The sequence below is a fragment of the Phocoena phocoena genome, chromosome 2 (genome assembly GCF_963924675.1).
Source record: "Phocoena phocoena chromosome 2, mPhoPho1.1, whole genome shotgun sequence".
NCBI classification, from domain to species: Eukaryota; Metazoa; Chordata; class Mammalia; order Artiodactyla; family Phocoenidae; genus Phocoena; species Phocoena phocoena.
The window spans coordinates 56,936,575-56,950,070 of record NC_089220.1 but is presented as its reverse complement, the minus strand read 5'-3'; positions in this window follow the sequence as shown (position 1 = coordinate 56,950,070).

Here is a 13,496-nt window from a genome sequence, read left to right as displayed (position 1 = left end):
AATATTCCCTTTGTCCAGTGTATCCCACCCGTTAGTCACTGAGTGGCCATTTCAGTTATCTGATTGGCTGTCATGGTATGGCAGTGTTTGTGTGCAAGTGACCCTTATTTTATTTAATCGTCTCAAAGTGCAAGAGTAGTGAAGCAGTCAATTTGAATATGCCCAAGAGAAGCTGTATAGTGCTTCCTTTAAGTGAAAAGTTGAAAGTTCTGGACTTATATAAGGAAAGAAAAAAAAATTATATGCTGAGGTTGCTAAAATCTATGATAAGAACAAATCTGCTATCTGTGAAATTGGGAAGAAGGAAACATAAATTTGTGCTAGTTTTGCTAGCATAAAACTGTAAAAGCTACAGCCACTGTGTGTGATAAGTACAAGTTAAGATGAAAAAGGCCTTAAATTTGTACAAGATATTTTGAGACAGAGAGAACACAATCACATAACACTTATTAGTTGATTGGTATAATTGTTTTATTTTATTACTAATTATGTTGTTAATCTGTTACCATACCTAATTTATAAATTAACTTTATCATAGGTATACATGTGAAGGAAAAAACATAGTGTATATTGGGTTTGGTACTATCTGTGGTTTCAGGAGTCCACTGAGGTTCTTGGAACATATCCCCCATGGATAAGGGGGGACTACTGTACTTTGAGTTCTATGTAGTTTTTGTAGCAATGTGGTTTTTTGCACAAGTTCATTAAGAAACACTCCTCCTTTAATGGGCTAAGTATATATATGCACACATTCGTACATACATGTGTATGTATACACACACACTTGAAATTGAGAGTCTGATTTTATGTTTGTATATAAAATCAGCCTCTCAGTTTGTACTTTGAACCAATTTTATTCTGTTGATTTAAAAAATCTTTGATACATACTCCTAAAATTTTTGTGTAAGATTCATTTAAAAATTTTAGAAAAATATGCATATATTCTTTCTCTATATGTTTTCAAATTTCTTAATTCTATTGATGTTGATCAATGTGTGAAGAGTGTATGATAGATATTGGCAATGTATGATGTTGGTGAAAAAAGTATATATATATTTTTAATTTATATATAATGTAAATAATATATATGTCATGTGAAGGGATCTATTTAATTTTTACTTGTGGACTCATTTCTCCTAGAACTTTTCTACCCTTTGTAAACTGGTTTGTCTCTGGGCCTGCGGCACAGCTGTCACTGTTCTAGGAATTTTCTTTTCCTCTCACTGGAATTATATCTCTTGTTTCCTACAACCTGTATATTCATCTTTCATTTTGACGGAGCAAATCTAATTAATCTTTCAGAGTTTCCTGAGAACAGGTGAATGGAAAATATTGTTTCCTTGAGAAATTAATATAAAACATCTATCCAAATGCTTTATTTGTAGTTTGGCTTAGTATAGATCATATTCAATAATTTTTTACTCAAAATTTTAAATTACTTCTAGATATTTTAGTTATAGTGTCTAATGCTTCTGACCCTTAACCATAGAAAGTTTAATTATCTTTCTTTCTAGGAGCTTTTATGTTCTCTTCTTTATCTTTGGTGTGTATTCTGAAATTTCATGATCTCTGTGCCTTGTGGTGTGTGTCTTTGTATATGTGTGTGTCTGTTTTAATTGTAAACGTGGTCGACCGTTTAAGTCTATTCTGTCATTCATACATGTAATCCTCCACACTTACCTCTTCTTTTTCTACAGCATTTATCACCTTATAATATAATTTTTATTACACATATAATTTTTGTGTCTGTGTCACTCAGCGTTAGACAGTAAACACAACAAGATGAGGATATCTGTCATTTCCTCTACTATAATATTAGTTGGAAAAATAGTGGGTACTCAATAACTGTGTATTGATTGGCTGAGTAGTTTCTCAACTTGCCTCCCTAATTTTATAATTGCCCCCTTACAATGTATTGTACTCAAATTCACAGTAAATTAACTTACCATTTAAAAATACAGAGCAAAGATAGGTCATTATTATTTCCAAACTCCAATGAATCCCATAAATCTTAACACTATCCACCAAATACTATACATATAGTACTTTACTTGGAAGTTACCACTTGCCTTTGTTAGGATATAAGTTTCCCAAAGGCAATGATGTGTTTTGTTTTTTTAAACTTAGATATCACAAATACTTGGAAAAAGGCCTGACATGTTGCAACTCCTCCATATTTTTTTGAGAGAAAAGGAAAAGAAAGAATAATATATACAATTTAATACTTTAAGTAATTCCCTCCTTTTGGTCTTGTACTGGTCACAGTAGTTTTAATTCTACAAAAGAGAATTTATTGACCCAAAAATGTTTCCTGCTATAATCCTGTGGAATAAGTGTGATGTTCGGTTTATTTTAAATATCTGAATACCATTTGTAGAATATTGGATCTCAGTTATCACTTGATCAATGAATGCAGAAAGTTACTAAGGACATTGAATGAATGCTTATGTAGATAATTTAATGGGAGCAATAACTGATACCTGATTTCTTTAAACAAACAAATGTTTTGCTTAACTAATTATGCATTTAAGTGCCTAGTTTAGGCTTTGTTACTGATCCTTATTCTTTAGGATTTGCTAAAAGACAGTTCATTGACCAGAGAAATAAAGTCCATGTCTGAGTTTTCCAGGTCTGTGAATGTGTCTCTGCCTTAGTTTGTGGACTTTGAGGCAAAGACTTGAGTATAAATTGTTTGTTGGGAAGTGCTAGTAGGGGATTGGGACAGTGAGAAGGAATTGCAGGAAGCCAACATAGAATGTATCATCAGGCAAGTATCCACTGTGGGCACCCGGAGACTAGTCTCTCTGTGGAACTCTGTGGGTCTATCCTCATAGCATCAATTCCCAGTTAAATCTGACCTGTTGGCCAAGAGAGAACCCTAAGGCAAAGTTCCAGATGCTGAAGTCAGAAGTAGACTGCATGTAGAGATATATTATGCTGAGCAGACTTAGGCAGGGCACCTGCTGCTGCAATCCCCTGGAGTACTATCCACAGTTTAACATAATACTTCAGAATACTTTTGTTCTAGACATGGTATCTTAACTATTATCAGCTGGGGCCACAGAGCATAAAGAAGAATCTAATCAGTGCTATACCTTAAGTGGGTTCAAGTTGCACATTGGCAGGACACACGAGATAAGGCTCTCTCCTTCATAAGTAGGGGATGTTAGATCAGTCTTCGGAGCATAATGTTTTTGACCTTAATGTATGCCAATTTTCCTGAATTCATGTCGTTGGCATATAAACACTATTAAGTTTAATAGTTTAATCTTTGCCTTCACTATACTTCAGACAGCTTTATACTTTTAAATTGCTATACTATTAAACAACATCATTCTTCCAAATTCTTTATTGGACTACTTTTGTTTCTTTCTTTTTTTTGGGGGGGGGGTGTGCCACATGGTATTCAGGATCTTCCCCCACCAGGGATCAAACCTGTGCCCCCTCCATTAAGAGTGCAGAGTCTTAAACACTGGACTTCCAGGGAAGTCCTATTCTACTACTTTTTATAAGTGTAGCATAATCAGAATAATAATTGTTTGTAGAAAAACAGATGGTAAGTTCATTACAGGATTATTAATGTTAACATTTATTTGAAAGATCAGATGAATGTGCCTGTATTATTTTCTTGGTTTAGGCATCCACACAGTTTGTACTAGTTCTCATTCAAAAAAAAAAAAAAAATGTTGAGGGGGACCTTTAAGATGGTGGAGGAGTAAGACATGGAGACCACCTTCCTCCCCACAAATACATCAGAAATACAACTACGTGTGGAACAACTCCTACAGAACACCTACTGAACACTGGCAGAAGACCTCAGACTTCCCAAAAGGCAAGAAACTCCCCACGTACCTGGGTAGGGCAAAAAAAAAAAAGAAAAAGCAGAGACAAAAGAATAGGGATGGGACCTGCACCTCGGTGAAGGAACTGTAAAGGAAGAAAAATTTCCACACACTAGGAAGCCCCTTCACTGGCGGAGATGGGGGGTGGCAGGGAGGAAGATTCGGAGCCATGGAGGAGAGCACAGCAACAGGGGTACAGAGGGCAAAGCAGAGAGATTCCTGCACAGAGGATCAGTGCCAAACAGCACTCACCAGCTTGAGAGGTTTGTCTGCTCACCTGCTGGGACGGGTGGGGGCTGGGAGCTGAGACTCGGGCTTTGGAGGTCAAATCCCACGGAGAGCACTGGGTTTGGCTGTGTGAATACAGTGTGAAAGGGGCTAGTGTGCCACAGCTAGCCAGGAGGGAGTCCAGGAAAATGTCTAGACTTGCCTATGAAGCAAGAGGCCATTGTTTCGGAGTGTGCGAGGAGAGGGGATTCAGAGCACCACCTAAACAAACTCCAGAGACGGGCACAAGCTGCAACTATCAGCTCGGACCCCAGAGAGGGGCATGAAACACTAATGCTACAGCTGCAGCCACCAAGAATCCTGTGTGCAAGCACAGGTCACTATCCACATCCACCCACTACCACAGGAGCCTGTGCAGCCTGCTACTGCCAGGGTCCCATGATCTAAGGACAACTTCCCTGGGAAAACACACAGCATGCCCCAGGCTGTTGCAATGTCATGCTAGCCTTTGCCACCACAGGGTCACCCTGTATTCCAATTATAGCTACCGTATCCCTCCCTCACCCCAGCCTGAATGAGCAAGACCTCCCTAATCATCTACTGCATTAACCCCATCCTGTCTGGGCAGGGAACAGATGCCTGAGGGCGACCTACATGTAGAGGTGGGGCGAAAACCAAAGCTGAACTCCAGGAGCTGTGCAAATAAAGAAGAGAAAGAGAAATTTCTCCATGCAACCTCAGAAGCAGCGGATTAAATTCCCACAATCTACTTACGTACCCTGCATCTGTGGAATACCTGAATAGATAACAAATCATCCCAATATTGTGGCAGTGGACTTTGGGAGCAACTGTAGCCTTGGGGTTTGCTATCTGCAACTGATTTGTTTCTGATTTTTATATTTCTCTTAGTTTAGTGTTTAGTGCTTGTTATCACTGGTGGATTTGTTTATTGGTTTGGTTGCTCTCTTTTTTTTCTTTTTTAATCATTATATATATATTTTAATTTATTTTAATAATTATTTTAGTTATTTCATTTATTTATTTTTCTTTCTTTTTCTCCCTTTTGTTCTGAGCCATGTGACTGACAGGGTTTTGGTATTCCGCCCTGGTGTCAGCCCTGAGCCTCTAAGGTAAGAGAGCCAAGATCCAACCATTAGACCACCAGAGACCTCCCGGCCCCATATGATATCAACTGGTGAGAGATTTCCCAGAGATCTCTGTCTCAATGCTAAGACCCATATCCACCCAACGGCCAGCACACTCCAGTGCTGGATGCCACATGCCAAACAACTAGCAAGACAGGAACACAACCCAACCCATTAGCAGAGAGGCTGCCTGAAATCATAATGTCAGACACTCCAAAACACATGGCTGGATGCAGCCCTGCCAACCAGAAAGACAAGATCCAGCCCCACCCACAAGAATACAGGCACCAGTCCCCACCACCAGGAAGCCTACACAACCCACTGAAACAACATCACCCACTCAGGACAGACACCAAAAACAATGATAACTACTAACCAGGCAGCCTGCAAAAAGAGGACCACAAACACAGTAAATTAAACAAACTGAGGAGACAGAGAAGTATGCAGCAGATAAAGGAGCAAGGTAAAAAACCCACCAGACCAAACAAATGAAGAGGAAATAGGCAGTCTACCTGAAAAAAAAATCAGAGTAATGATAATAAAGATGATCCAAAATCTTGGAAATAGAATGAAGAAAATACAAGAAATGTTTAACAAGGACCTAGAAGAACTAAAGAGCAAACAAACAATGATAAACAACACAATAAATGAAATTTAAAATTCTCTAGAAGGAATCAATAGCAGAATAACTGAGGCAGAAGAATGAATAAGTGACCTGGAAGATAAAATAATGGAAATAACTACCACAGAGCAGAATAAAGATAAAAGAATGAAAAGAATTGAGGACTGTCCAAGAGACATCTTGGACAACATTAAATGCACCAACATTCAAATTATAGGGGTCCCAGAAGAAGAAGAGAAAAAGAAATGGTCTGAGAAAATATCTTAGGAGATTATAGCTGCAAACTTGAAAGGAAATAGTCAACCAAGTCCAGGAAGCACAGAGAGTCCCATACAGGATAAATCCAAGGAGAAACACACCAAGACACATATTACTCACACTATCAAAAATTAAATACAAAGAAAATATATTAAAAGCTGCAAGGGAAAAGCAACAAATAACATACAAGGGAATCCCTATAAGGTTAACAGCTGATCTTTCAGTAGAATCTCTACAAGCTAGAAGGGTGTGGCAGGACATATTTAAAGTGCTGAAAGGGAAAAACCTACAACCAAAATTACTCTACACAGCATGGATCTCATTCAGATTTGATGGAGAAATTAAAAACTTTACAGACAAGCAAAAGCTAAGAGAATTCAGCACCACCAAACCAGATTCACAACAAATGCTAAAGGAACTTCTCTAGGCAGGAAACACAAGAGAAGGAAAGACCTACAGTAACAAACAAAAAACAATTAAGAAAATGGTAATAGGAACATACATATTGATAATTATCTTAAACGTAAATGGATTCAGTGCTCCAATGCACTGAATGGATACAAAAATAAGACCCATATATATGTTGTCCACAAGACACACACTTCAGACCTAGGAACACATACAGACTGAAAGTGAGAGGATGGAAAAAAGATATTTCATGCAAATGGAAAACAAAAGAAAGCTGGAGTAGCAATTCTCATAACAGACAACATAGACTTTAAAATAAAGACTATTACAAGAGACAAAGAAGGACACTATATAATGATCAAGGGATCAATCCAAGAGGAAGATATAAAAATTATAAATATTCATGCACCCAACATAGAAGCACCTCAATACATAAGGCAAATATTACCAGCCATAAAAGGGGAAATCAACAGTAACACCATAATAGTAGGGCCTTTTAACACCACACTTTCACCAACGGACAGATCATCCAAAATGAAAATAATTAGGGAAACACAAACTTTAAATGATACATTAAACAGAATGGACTTAATTGATATTTATAGGACATCCCATCCAAAAACAACAGAATACACGTTCTTCTCAAGTGCTTATGGAACGTTCTCCAGGATAGATCATACCTTGGGTAACAAATCAAGCCTTGGTTAATTTTTAAAAATTGGAATCGTATCAAGTATCTTTTCTGACAACAACGCTATGACACTAGATATCAATTACAGGAAAAAAACTGTAAAAAACACAAACACATGGAGGCTAAACAATATACTACTAAATAAACATGAGATCACTGAAGAAATCAAAGAGGAATTAAAAAAATACCTAGAAACAAATGACAATGAAAATACAATGACCCAAAACCTCTGTGATGCAGCAAAAGCAGTTCTTAGAGGGAAGTTTCTAGCAATACAATCCTACCTCAGGAAACAAGAAACATCTCAAAACAACAACCTAAACTTACACCTAAAGCAATTAGAGAAAGAAGAAGAAAAAAACCCCAAAGTTAGTAGAAGGAAAGAAATCATAAAGATCAGATCAGAAATAAATGAAAAAGAAATGAAGGAAAAAATATCCAAGATCAATATAACTAAAAGGTGGTTCTTTGAGAAGATAAACAAACTTGATAAACCATTAGCCAGACTCATCAACAAAAAAACAGAGAAGACTCAAATCAACAGAATTAGAAATGAAACAGGAGAAGTAACAAGTGACACTGCAGAAATACGAAGGCTCGTGAGAGATTCCTACAAGCAGCTCTATGCCAATAAAATGGACAACCTGGAAGAAATGGACAAATTCTTAGAAAAGCATAACCTTCCCAGTGGAACCAGGACGAAATAGAAAATATAAACAGATCAGTCACAAGCACTGAAATTGAAACTGTGATTATAAACCTTCCAATAAGCAAAAGCCTAGGACCAGAGGGCTTCAGAGGCGAATTCTATCAAACATTTAGAGAAGAGCTAGCACCTATGCTTCTCAAACTCTTCCAAAATATAGCAGAGGGAGGAACACTCCCAAACTCATTCTACAAGGCCACCATCACCATGATACCAAAACCAGACACAGATGTCACAAAGAAAGAAAACTACAGGCCAATATTACTGATGAACATAGATGCAAAAATCTTCAACAGAATACTAGCAAACAGAATCCAACAGCACATTAAAAGGATCATACATCATGATCAAGTGGGGTTTATTCCAGGAATGCAAGGGTTCTTCAATATATGCAAATCAATCAATGTGATACACCATATTAACAAACTGAAGGATAAAAACCATATGATCATCTCAATAGATGCAGAGAAAGCTTTCAACAAAATTCAACACCCAATTATGATAAAGACCCTCAAGAAAGTAGGCATAGAGGGAACTTACCTTAACATAATAAAGGCCATATATGACAAACCCACAGCCACCATCATTCTCAATGGTAAAAAATTGAAACCATTTCCTCTAAGATCAGGAACAAGAAAACGTTGCCCACTCTAAGCACTATTATTCAACATAGTTTTGGGAATTTTAGCCACAGCAATCAGAGAAGAAAAAGTAATGGAAATAATCCAAATTGGAAAAGAAGAAGTAAAGCTGTCACTGTTTGCAGATGACATGATACTATACACAAAGAATCCTAAAGATGCTACCAGAAAACTACTAGAGCTAATCAATGAATTTGGTAAAGTAGCAGGATACAAAATTGCTGCACAGAAATCTCTTTCATTCCTATGTACTAATGATAAAAAATCTTAAACAGAAATTAAGAAAACACTCCCATTTACCACCACAACAAAAAGAATAAAATACCTAGGAATAAACCTACCTAAGGAGGCAAAAGACCTGTACGCAGAAAAGTATAAGACACTGATAAAAGAAATTAAAGATGATACAAAGAGATGGAGAGATATACTATGTTCTTGGATTGGAAGAATCAACATTGTGAAAATGACTATACTACCGAAAGCAATCTAGAGATTCAATGCAATCCCTATGAAACTACCAATGGCATTTTCCACAGAACTAGAACAAAAAATTTCAAAATGTATATGGAAACACCAAAGACACCAAATAGCCAAAGCAAACTTGAGAAACAAAAGCTGAGCTGCAGGAATCAGGCTCCCTGTCTTCAGATTATACTATAAAGTTACAGTAATCAAGATATTATGGTACTGGCACAGAAACAGAAATATAGATCAATGGAACAGGATAGAAACCCAGAGGTAAACCCATGCACATATGGTTACTTTATCTTTGATAAGGAAAGCAAGAATATACAACTGAGAAAAGACAGCCTCTTCAATAAGTGGTACTGGGAAAACTGGACAGCTACATGTAAAGAATGAAATTAGAACAATTCCTAACACCATACACAAAAATAAACTCAAAATGGATTAAAGACCTAAATGTAAGGCCAGACACTGTAAAACTCTTAAAGGAAAACATAGGTAGAACACTCTATGACATAAATCAGAGCAAGATCCTTTTTGACCCACCTCCTAGAGAAATGGAAATAAAAACAAAAATAAACAAATGGGACCTAATGAAACAAAACTATTGCACAGCAAAGGAAACCATACACAAGACGAAAGACCACCCTCAGAATGGGAGAAAATATTTTCAAATGAACCAACTGACAAAGGATTAATCTCCAAATTATACAAGCAGCTTATGCAGCTCAATATCAAAAAAACAAACACCCCAATCCAAAAATCGGCAGAAGGTCTAAAGAGACATGTCTCCAAAGAAGATATACAGATTGCCAACAAACACATGAAATGTTGTTCAACATCATTAATCATTAGAGAAATGCAAATCAAAATTACAATGTGGTATCACCTTACACCAGTCAGAATGGTCTTCATCTAAAAATCTACAAACAATAAATGCTGGAGAGGGTGTGTAGAAAAGGGAATCCTCTCGCACTGTTGGTGGGAATGTAAATTGATACAGCCACTATAGAGAACAGTATGGAGGTTCCTTAAAAAACTACAAATAGAACTACCATATGACCCAGCAATCCCACTACTGGGCATATACCCTGAGAAAACCATAATTCAAAAAGAGTCATGTACCACAATGTTTATTGCAGCTCTATTTACAATAGCCAGGACATGGAAGCAACCTAAGTGTCCATCAACAGATGAATTGATAAAGAATATGTGGCACATGTATACAATGGAATATTACTCAACCATAAAAAGAAATGAAATTGAGTTATTTGTAGTGAGGTGTATGGACCTAGAGTCTGCCATACAGAGTGAAGTAAGTTAGAAAGAGGAAAACAAATACCGTATGCTAACACATATATATGGAATCTAAAAAAAAAAAAAAAAAGGTTCTGAGGAACCTAGGGGCAGGACAGGAATGAAGACACACGCATAGAGAGTGGAGTTAAGGATACAGGGAGAGGGAAAGGTAAGCTGGGAGGAAGTGAGAGAGTAACATTGACATATATACACTACCAAATGTGAAATAGCTAGTGAGAAGCAGCCATAGCACAGCGAGATCAGCTTCATGCTTTGTGTCCACCTAAAGGGGTTGGATAGGGAGGGTGGGAGCGAGACACAAGAGGGAGAGGATATGGGGATATACGTACACATATAGCTGACTCACTTTGTTTTACAGCAGAAACTAACACAACACTGTAAAGCAATTACACTCCAATAAAGATGATAAAAAAAAGAGTTCCTTTAACAGTTGTGTCATTTACACTACACCACTTTGAATACAAAATGACATAATAAGAATGCTTTATAGAAGCACTGTTTCCAAGTCATCTTCAGTATTCTCCTCAGAGATCCTCCTAATTTTTCCCAAATTAGTGTCATGAATCCTGAGAGAACATGTCATATGTGCTCCAAAATCTCATTTTAGTTTTTTCTACATAGCATCTCTGTGTTCCTCTCTGCGGTTCACTGGCTTATGTCTCTTTTCATCAACAATTCCAAGTGTCAGTTATGCTATTAATAGCCAAAGAGGGTTCCAGAACTGCCGCTCTTGTCTATATTGTCTTGTACTCTTGCTGATTGCCTATGTTGTGGGCTCTGCTATCTATACCATCTCCTGTTGTTGGTACCATTGACTAAAGTTTAGAACCTGTTATGTCCAATGTGGTAGCCACCAGCCAGCCCCAAGTGGATACTGAGCGCTTGAAATGAGGCTACTCTGACTGAAGCTCTGATTTTTATTTTGAAATTTTACAACTGATCTTTGAGTTATTAGAAAACTCTTAAGTATGGAATAACTTGATTATATGAATTTATTTTTCACTTGTACATTTAAAAAATCTAAATACAATTATTTCCAAAGAAAATTTAACATTTGATTTGAGAAATTCTGTAAGTATAAAATACCGACAAGATTTTCATTTCTTTTTTTCTTATTTTTTTGGCTACTATAAAGTTTAAAATTACATATGCGGCTAGTGTTACAATTCTGTTGGATAGTGCTGTTTTGCACTAAGACTTTCAATATCCTTTTTAGCTCACTTTAAAAATAATGTTCTGTTGGGGAAATATAATTAAAAACAGCCTCTTGCCAACCTCTCCACAAATATAGAAGAGAAAGAAAAGTTCTATTTTTAAATAAGCATGACATCAAAATACAATGTATTAATATATCATAGGCAATTGGCTAAAGAGATTGCAAGATAGAAGTCTCATTAGTTTGCACAGTGGAGCATATGCAACCCATTCCACACATGCTCTCAAAGTAAATGATAACTAGTCCTTAAGTAGGGAACTTCATGGAAACACTTGTGATACACTGTCATTCTAAATTCATCTGCTAATTGGGATAGTCTCATGTATTTGCTAATTACCTTTCTCTAAAAGAAAAAGAAGTTTCTCATCTCTTAAAACAGTAGGTAGGTTTTCAACCTACAGCACAGCACAGGCTAAAGTTAGGCTCCTACCGTCCTAGGGGCAATGGGAGATATGGGTACAATCCTTTTTGATTACTTCTCAAAAAGATGTTTCCCAGGTCCTTGAGAAAAAGATTTCTGGCTTATAAAGCTAGCTGGGGATCTATTTAGCCTTTTAAAATATTTATATACACCTCAAAGGGGCAGAGAAAGCATTACAGTTACAGGTTATCTAAAGTAAATGTTCAAAGAAAAAGCCCAGGGAGGGAAGCATCTTTGCTGTCTTACACCAGAGAAGCTCACTATTTTTGTTTTTAGATTTGTATTTACACTTACAGTTCTTATTTCATGTGAGTTATAACAATAATATTAGTATATATATATTGTAAAACAACTTAAAATAGGAATATTTAATAATAATTTGCAATATTATTTTTCCCCTTATTCCTAATTCCTCATCTTCTGTTATAGTTAAATCACTTGCTTTCCCAGAGATTAATAATGTATTGTTTATTTTCCCCTTTTACGTATCACAGAGGATATTTCTTTCTTTTGGCCTGCCTATCCTTTTGGCGTGTGCCATTCACTCACTCCATGTTTGGGTGGGGTTTTTTGTTGTTTTTTTATTGTTTTTTAAATCAGTTGGCTCCATCTTTCTTCTCCAGAGATGGCACAAAACTCAAGCTGTAGTAGAGTTTGTTTTTTTGTTTCCCCTAGGATTAATATGAATTCTTGGAAGAAATTACACTTCATCTATGAGACTACAAACTCTAAGGACAAGTTAACCTATAATTGAGGGAACTGATTTTGCAGCTTCTTGGAGAGTTTACCTAAGAATGAATTTAACTCAGAGAAAAGCAGAGCTGAGTTGAAGGGAGATAAAGGAGAGGTCCATGTGTTATGGCTGAGCTCTTGGATTCAGCGGTGCCTGTAGTCAGACCCCATTGTGCATTTCCTAGGTAAGAGCTTCACATACTTCACCTCTGCTTAAGCTGGTTGAGGTTGGATTTTTGTTTTTTCAAGCACAGATTTCCAGCCTATACACATATATGTGAGAATCTGTCTTAATTTAAGGAGGCACACTCTTAATCAGAATGCAATGTATTATATAAGACAAATGATCATTTTAGAGTGCTCCATTATGTCCAGTTTACATCCACAGTTTTTTTATTGGTTTGACTGTCCAGACATAAATTTCTAGACTTTCCTTTAGACAATTTCAACATTCTATATAATTGTTATGGTCAGTACAGACTCTTTAAAAGGGGATCTTAAAAATAAGCTGTGGGTTTAATTGAATTAGTTTTATTATGATAATATTTAAAATATATTAAAAAAATAGTATATAAACTATTATTATAGTAATAGTTTAAAACCACTTATAACAGTATTAAACCAAAACAAATTCTGATGCAAATACAAATTCTAAAAAGTCCAATAATACATAAATTATCTACATATATTACGTATGTTTCTGGGGTCGGAATCCCTAATCATAAGAAAAGTCCTCTACCGTGTTCCAGCATTTTCGTAGATTTGTATCTGTGTGTTTTGGGTGATATTAGTAACTTAGGT